The sequence below is a fragment of the Pyxicephalus adspersus genome, chromosome 3 (assembly GCF_032062135.1).
Source record: "Pyxicephalus adspersus chromosome 3, UCB_Pads_2.0, whole genome shotgun sequence".
Taxonomy (NCBI): Eukaryota; Metazoa; Chordata; class Amphibia; order Anura; family Pyxicephalidae; genus Pyxicephalus; species Pyxicephalus adspersus.
In genome coordinates, this window is record NC_092860.1 from 64,735,288 (window position 1) to 64,742,544 (window position 7,257).

The 7,257-nt window shown below is 33.6% G+C and overlaps 1 long non-coding RNA gene across 1 annotated transcript in view; it reads left to right on the forward strand.

Annotated features, from left to right (window-relative positions):
* LOC140326413 (uncharacterized) overlaps window positions 1–2,451 on the forward strand; it is a 59,355-nt gene extending 56,904 nt beyond the window's left edge. The window contains exon 2 of the long non-coding RNA XR_011919869.1: window positions 252–2,451. This is a non-coding gene — a long non-coding RNA (uncharacterized lncRNA). The remainder of the gene's footprint in view (window positions 1–251) is intronic.
* The last annotated feature ends 4,806 nt before the right edge of the window (window positions 2,452–7,257 follow it).

The window sequence follows — 7,257 nt, forward strand, 5'->3', positions numbered from 1 at the left end:
GGCTACCACTGAATTGCAGGTATTACATAAAGGTTGAAACTGGAAAACTAGAAAAGGGCTTGGACACCAATAAGAAAGCTAGCCTCTGATGGAGTGTGTCATGTCTCCCTATTACTGGTGAAAGAAAAAAAGCTACCATAACCACAGTGAAAAACTGCAACTACAAGATACCAGTACACACACACACACACACTGTACATATGTATATAATACTATTTAAGTATTTTTCTATATGTCTTTATTTTCCACAGATTGGGCCTTTGGGCCAAAGATCGATGATCAGAAAGGAAGAGCTAGAGGTCTTAAAGATGAAAATGAAAGACAATCTAGTGAGTTTACTTTGAGCATAGACGGAGGTGAGACACAGTATGGTGACCTGCCACTGCTGGAGCAAGTAAATCTACCAATGCGCACAGCACATCGACCTTCCTTGATCACTTTCAAAGAAGCCAGTCGTGGCAAATTATTTTAACAGTTTAGCACCTTTGGAACTAAAATATGCAGGAATAGTTTTATGCATTCTTGGAACTGTTATATATTTGCTAACATAACACATAAGCAAGAGATAAGAAAGATACAACATTGTACTACTTTGTGATGATTTCAAGTAATATTAAAATAATTGATGATTTCAAGTAGTATATTTAAGTAAAAAATCTGTCAGGATTATTTCTTTCCTTTCTGCTAGACTGTATATTGAACTGCTGTTTCCCCTATATCTACTGAAAAAGAGGATAGATTATGTTTTGTCATTTGTCACCTTCTTGACTTCACCAGTTCTGACACACAATGGTTAGTGTTTTTCACTTTAGACATAATAGTACAAGGCATGGATAGCTGTAAAAATATGCTTCTTTCCCTCTTTACCAAAAAAAAAAAAAAAAGTATAAGGTAAAAAGATATACTTTATGAATATTTTAACAAGCAGAATGCAGAAAGTAGCAATAATAAAACTAAAAGAAAATCAGTGAAACAAACAATGGACATTTAGTTTAAGCTTGCACAAAGTAGATCATTTTTGTTCAATAATATAAAAATCAAACACTTTAATAGCCTCCCTCTTAGATATCACACACTATTACCCATCTAATCCTTTTCAGATTAAAAAAAACAAAACAGTCGGGATTAATATTAATAAACAGGATTTTCATAGCGCCAACATATTACGCATTACAACATATTACATTAAATAGGGATCTGTTCACACTCATATTAAGATTAAGGTCATATTAGGATTTTCCAAAAACATGTAGATAGGTTAATTGGCTTCCCTCCAAATTGACCTTAGACTGTGTTAATGACATATGACTATAGTATGGGCATTAGATTGTGAGCCCCTTTGCAGGACAGCTAGTGACATGACTATAAACTTAGTAAAGAGCTGCGTAATATGTTGGCGCTATATAAATACTGGATGATAACAATAATAAAAGGGCCCAGGACAATTATGCATTTGGTCGGCCTCCAAACATAACAGGTGGGTAGTGGCAAGCATGGCTTTGTGGTGATGTTACTGGCCTCCTTCCCATCTGCCTAACATCATACCTGTCATGGCTGACTCAGGCCAGGGGTTAGACAGTGCTGCTCAGCTCTTCTAAACAGTACAGTCTGCATAAGAGAGCAGAACCTGAGAGTTTTGAGCAGAACAGTGTAAATTGGCAATACACCAATTGAATTTGCGCAAACAAAGGAAGCAGAGATAAAAATAGATTAAAAAAAGATAAAAATAAGTTATCTATGAATTATCGATTAAAAGTTCTTCAACAGCCCTTTGTATCTACATTTCTCCTTTCAGTGAATATTAAAACAATGCCCCGTTCTGCCACTCAGAATTATCAAAAGTGCACAGTCACAATAGGAAAATTAAGATAAATTTAAGTCAAATATTGACAGGAGAATAATTTTTAAATACACCCTTTAAAATAGAAATACAACAGATTTGGTCTGGCATGGTCATTGTCCAGGGCATGATTGGATCTTTCTGTTTGGTAATCCTTGGTAGTGAAGATATATAAATATATATATACACACACGCATACACAGGAGATTTTACCAGTGTGCATTTTTCCACGTTCATCCAATACTTTTTGATTTTGATACGTTTCACAACTAATTGCAGGCTGTCTGTATAAACAGTAATGCACTATGCGACTGAATTATTATGTATTATATAAATATATAAGGAATATGCCTTACTTGTTAAAATGTTCAATTTGTACTTATTGTAAAATATATTTTATGGGAATTGGAAAACAATAAACAAATGATCAGCTTACCAATATACTTTTATTACTGTACATTTCTCTGTTAATACCATTTAGATAACTGTGGATGATTTAAGGCACATTCAATGCCTAATGATGTTTATACTGTGGTCCATGGTGGCCCATAGTTATGTTACTAAATGTTTATTCTGTAAAGAATATGCAAATAAACTGATATAAAAATTGATTTCTTGTATTGATTTTTCTTGTATTTCTATTTACATACATATGGTAAAGGAGGAGTTTTTAAACCAGCTCAATTTGGGACACTTATTATGGGACAGCTGTTCTAGAGGGATTTTCCCTTACTTTAGAGAGATTTTCTTTCACCTATATTTTTTTTTTTACAGGACAGAAAGTAAACAGAAATCCTATGGGATACAAATAGCAAAAATGTTCTACATTATTGAAGTGTGTAAAGTCAAAGCTTCTTAAAATATTTCTGGAGGAAGATACTTTTAACTTTACAGCTCTCCAAGCAGAACCTCAAACACCAGAAAGTTAAATGTCATTTAACCATCTTATATTGCATGACTAAAAGGCTGTGCAACATTAACCCCCCTAGCATTCTAATTCTGTCCGTATTTCCGCGCAAAAAGCGTTACATTTTTTTTTGCATGGAAATTTATTTTACATTGTAGGCCTATAATTTTTAAGCATAAGTCACCGAAATATGTCCAATTTTTAATAAATTCAATAAATTTATTAATAAACTTTAAATAAAAAAAACAAAAATCTGTTAAAGAAAAACAATAAAAAAATAGTGAAACATGTAATATAACTGTACAGTAGCATGTATAATATATATATATAATATAATTCTAATTATAATATAATATATATATTATTTAAAGAATTTTTTGTATTGGACTTAATACAGCTATTTTGTTTTGAATCCAATTCAAAATTATTTGAATTTCCGCCGCTCCTCCCGGTCACACGGACGCTTCCACCAACGTCACTGGGAAACCCCGGAGATCGTCTCTGCATTCACTGGCTGGAGATCGGAAGAAGAGGACGTGTCCCGAGGACCTGCAGGGACCAGCAGGATGCTGGGGGACACCAACGGAACAAGGTGACTCGGGATTACCGGTTTTTGCATGGAAAATCCACCCGGAGTCACACTCGGGATTACCGCTAGGGAGGTTAAAACATAACTAGAACGTACATTTGACCAACATTAATTAAAAGAACCAAAGGAAACTCAATAACCTATTATTTTCTGTTGGCCTATATTCAGATACCTCTTTCAGTTGTGTCAGTTAAAAAGGCAACATGGTATCTTAATTTTGTGCATATTGAACACAGTAATGTTTTTAAAAGTGAAACAATACATTCCTATTAATAAGATGTATCATAATAACAAAGTTTATTTTGGGTGCAATAAGGAAATACAAGAAAGAAGGGTTTTTAAGGCAAACATGTGATTGTAATAATGATAATTTCTCATAATACATACATACATTTGTATCCCATAGGATACATAGCAAAATATCAATATTTTTGGAAAATGGTTTGCTTTCAATGTAAAGATCCATTTATTTTTTCGCTCTTGAGGAGGGCGCTATCAAAGTCTCCCCCTCCCAAATATTTGGGGTAATTTTTTCCAAAGCTGCGAATTTGATAGTTAATATCGAATTTATGTTTTTGTTTCAACATAGAAGCTAATGGGTGTTACCATTTTTTCATTCTTGATCGAATAGAAACGCTCACAGATACACTTTTCAACGTAAAAACATCTGCAGGAACATACGATACAATAAATAATACCAAACGACAGGCAATTTACATGAAATGTAAGACTTGTTACTCTTTTGTTACTTTCCACTCAATGTTATGTTTTATATTAACTAATTACCCTATTCACCAACCGATCAACAATTAATCTGATTAGAGCAGGTGTGTCAAACCCTTGCCTGGCACGTCCTTTTTTTTGGCCCCCAAAAGTTCTTATTCCTAATATAAATTGCAACTGGTCCGCCGCTACTGCAATCCGTAGTAATGGCGGGCCAGCTGCAATTCATTTTAAGCTGTTGTTCTATACACGCAGGTACAATGCTGCTACTACAATTCCCCGCATCACTTGCATCTTCAGACCAGTGGCCTCTATGTGTGGCCCAGCATTATATAGACGCAAGTGATGCCGGGAATTGTAGTAGCCGCATCACTCGTGTCCATTGAACAGCAGCCTATGCGTAGACCCTGCAGAGTTTATACTGACAGGTAAGCTCAATAATCAGGATTTATCAGCAGCAATTCAAATGGTTTCACATTGCATTCTCTGTCAAAGTAAAACAATTAATCTCAATAAGAAGAAACAAGAACACATGAGAAGAGCATGCAGTAATATGCAGTTTTTCATAGAAGAAAATAGTTATTATTACTGTTAGCCTGTGCAAAAAAGATACCATTGAAATTTACCTACAAAGGCTACAAATAGAGAAAAAGGCACAAGATTTGTTTTTAAATAAAATTCTTTCCCCTTTATAGGCTTGTTCCAAATTGAATGTTACTCAAAACCTCTTTGTTTCCATATGACAATGTTTTATATCTAATGAGAAGGAAAAACGTCCTCAATATTTTCAATAACTTTCAAGTTTGGCCCGCGATTTGGTCTAAGTTTTTAATTTCGGTCCTCTGTGTATTTGAGTTTGACACCCTATCTATTGACATTAACAATAGATACCTAATAGTCATCTACTTTCACTTATCCTTGATACTACATATTGTATGTCAGTACTTGGCAACTTTAGCAGCCTTTTCTTTACTAGTCTGTGAAAACACAGGACTATATATTCCTTACCTTATATTTTCACCTAACAATAGTTTTAACTTCAAATGCAGTGAGATACTATATCTTTAGTATAATATACCAACCTATCACTTAATACTTTAATTTTAAATATACTTCACTATAAACTCAAAATCCTATATGTAATAACAAATTAATAATATATTTACGGTATATACTTACCCTACCATTGGTCATCCCATTGGGTGAACTTTCTATGTCCTCTACCTTCATGAGTGGGGCTTCTCCAAAAAAAAATTGGTTCAGGTTATTGTTTCCCATATATGCTTCTAAACTACACATGTTCTTCTACCAAGGAATATGTAAGTTATTACTCTATCTTTGAATTTTCAATTATTTTGAGAATTCGATTTTACGTCTGGAAGTAGCTGGCTCTGTGATAGAAGAGAACTTTAGCGGCGAGGACAGACACCCGCCAGCTGCATGTTTGTCGTCGACCTTCGTAAGGAACTATACCATGTTATAGTGCACCAGCGTGTTCTTCTCCTCGTCGCACCTGACGTGGATGCACTGTGTGAATGTAAAATGTGCATGCATTATGATAATATGTTATAATTACTACCTATATGTCTCTCGAATACAACGGACCTATATTATATTACAGTACCTTAATGGTGTTTATGTACATTCTAATTTTTACTAATATCAGAATCTTATATTATTACATGATTATTAATTATCACTATCAAGATATATTATGTTGCTTTTCTCCTCTAAATTCGATTTTATATGGTTACTGTACTTACCATGCCTTGTACTTATACTGTATATTTACTATGCACCTAGATCATTTCAAGTAAATTCGTGTAACTTCGCTAAACGTACAGTACCCCTGAAGAAGCCCAAGTCGGCCGAACACGTTGGGTTATCAACATATGTATGCGACACAATTTATTTCATATAATGTGATGTATTTCAGTTAGAAATCTTTTGTCTAGTGCCCTTAATAGGCCCCTATGAGACTGACGTGGATAGACTCTCCAGTCGTTGAAAAAAACAATATTGATATTTTGCTATGTATTATGAGAAATGATCATTAATACAATCATATGTTTGCCTTAAAAACCCTTCTTTCTTGTATTTCTTTATTGCACCCAAAATAAACTTTGTTATTATGATACATCTTATTATTAGGAATATATTGTTTCCTTTTTAAAAAATTACTGTGTTCAATATTCACAAAATAAGGATACAATGTTGCCTAACTGACACAATTGAAAGAGGTATTTGAAAATTTTACTGAAAATTATAATAATATAAATGAAGATAGGCCAACAGAAAATAATCGGTTATTGAGTTTCCTTTGGATATATTATGTTGCTTTCCTCCTCTAAATTCTATTATACATGGTTACTTTTTTGTACTTACCATGCCTTGTACTTAGACGGTATTTTAGCTATGCACCTAGATACTGTCAAGTAAATACGTGTAACTTCGCTAAGCGTACAGTACCCCTGAGGAAGCCCAAGTCGGGCGAAATGTGCTGGGTTATCGACATACGTATGCGACACAATTTATTTTATCTAATGTGATATTCAGGTTAGAAGCCTTTTGTCTAGTGCCCTTAATGGGCTCCTTTGAGACTGACTTGGATAGACTCTCCAGTCATTGAAGAAAACATTATTGATATTTTGCTATGTATTATGAGAAATGATCAATGATGGAAACAATTTCTAAATTGTAACTTCTTTATTTTGGGTGCAGAAACATCATCATTTACATAATTTGCTAACATTAGTATAGCTGTAATAAAGCTAGAAATTACTGCATTTCTACAGTGCAGAGTTTAACACATCATAATAATGGATTACTCAACTATCACCCAATCCAAGCTTTCTACACTATTCTGGACCTAATAAGAAAATGTTACCTGTAAACTCAAATTGATAAAGCAAGGAAGCAGCTCAGATTTGCAAAAGGGAGGAAAAGTAACCAGCAAAGGACAAATTAAACAAAAAAAAACCTCAAAATTATATTGTACCAAATAAAATTTAAAAAAGCAACTATTTAACCCATATTAAAAAAAATAGAATGATACAATAATTGGTAAATTGTCCCTGTCCTGTGAACTTCTTTAATTCTGTGATTTTAAAGGAATCGGGCAAGCATATCAACGCAGTTTGGAACAATCTGAGTAATATGTATTTGAAAATTGTTTCAGTGGTAAAATATTCAGATTTT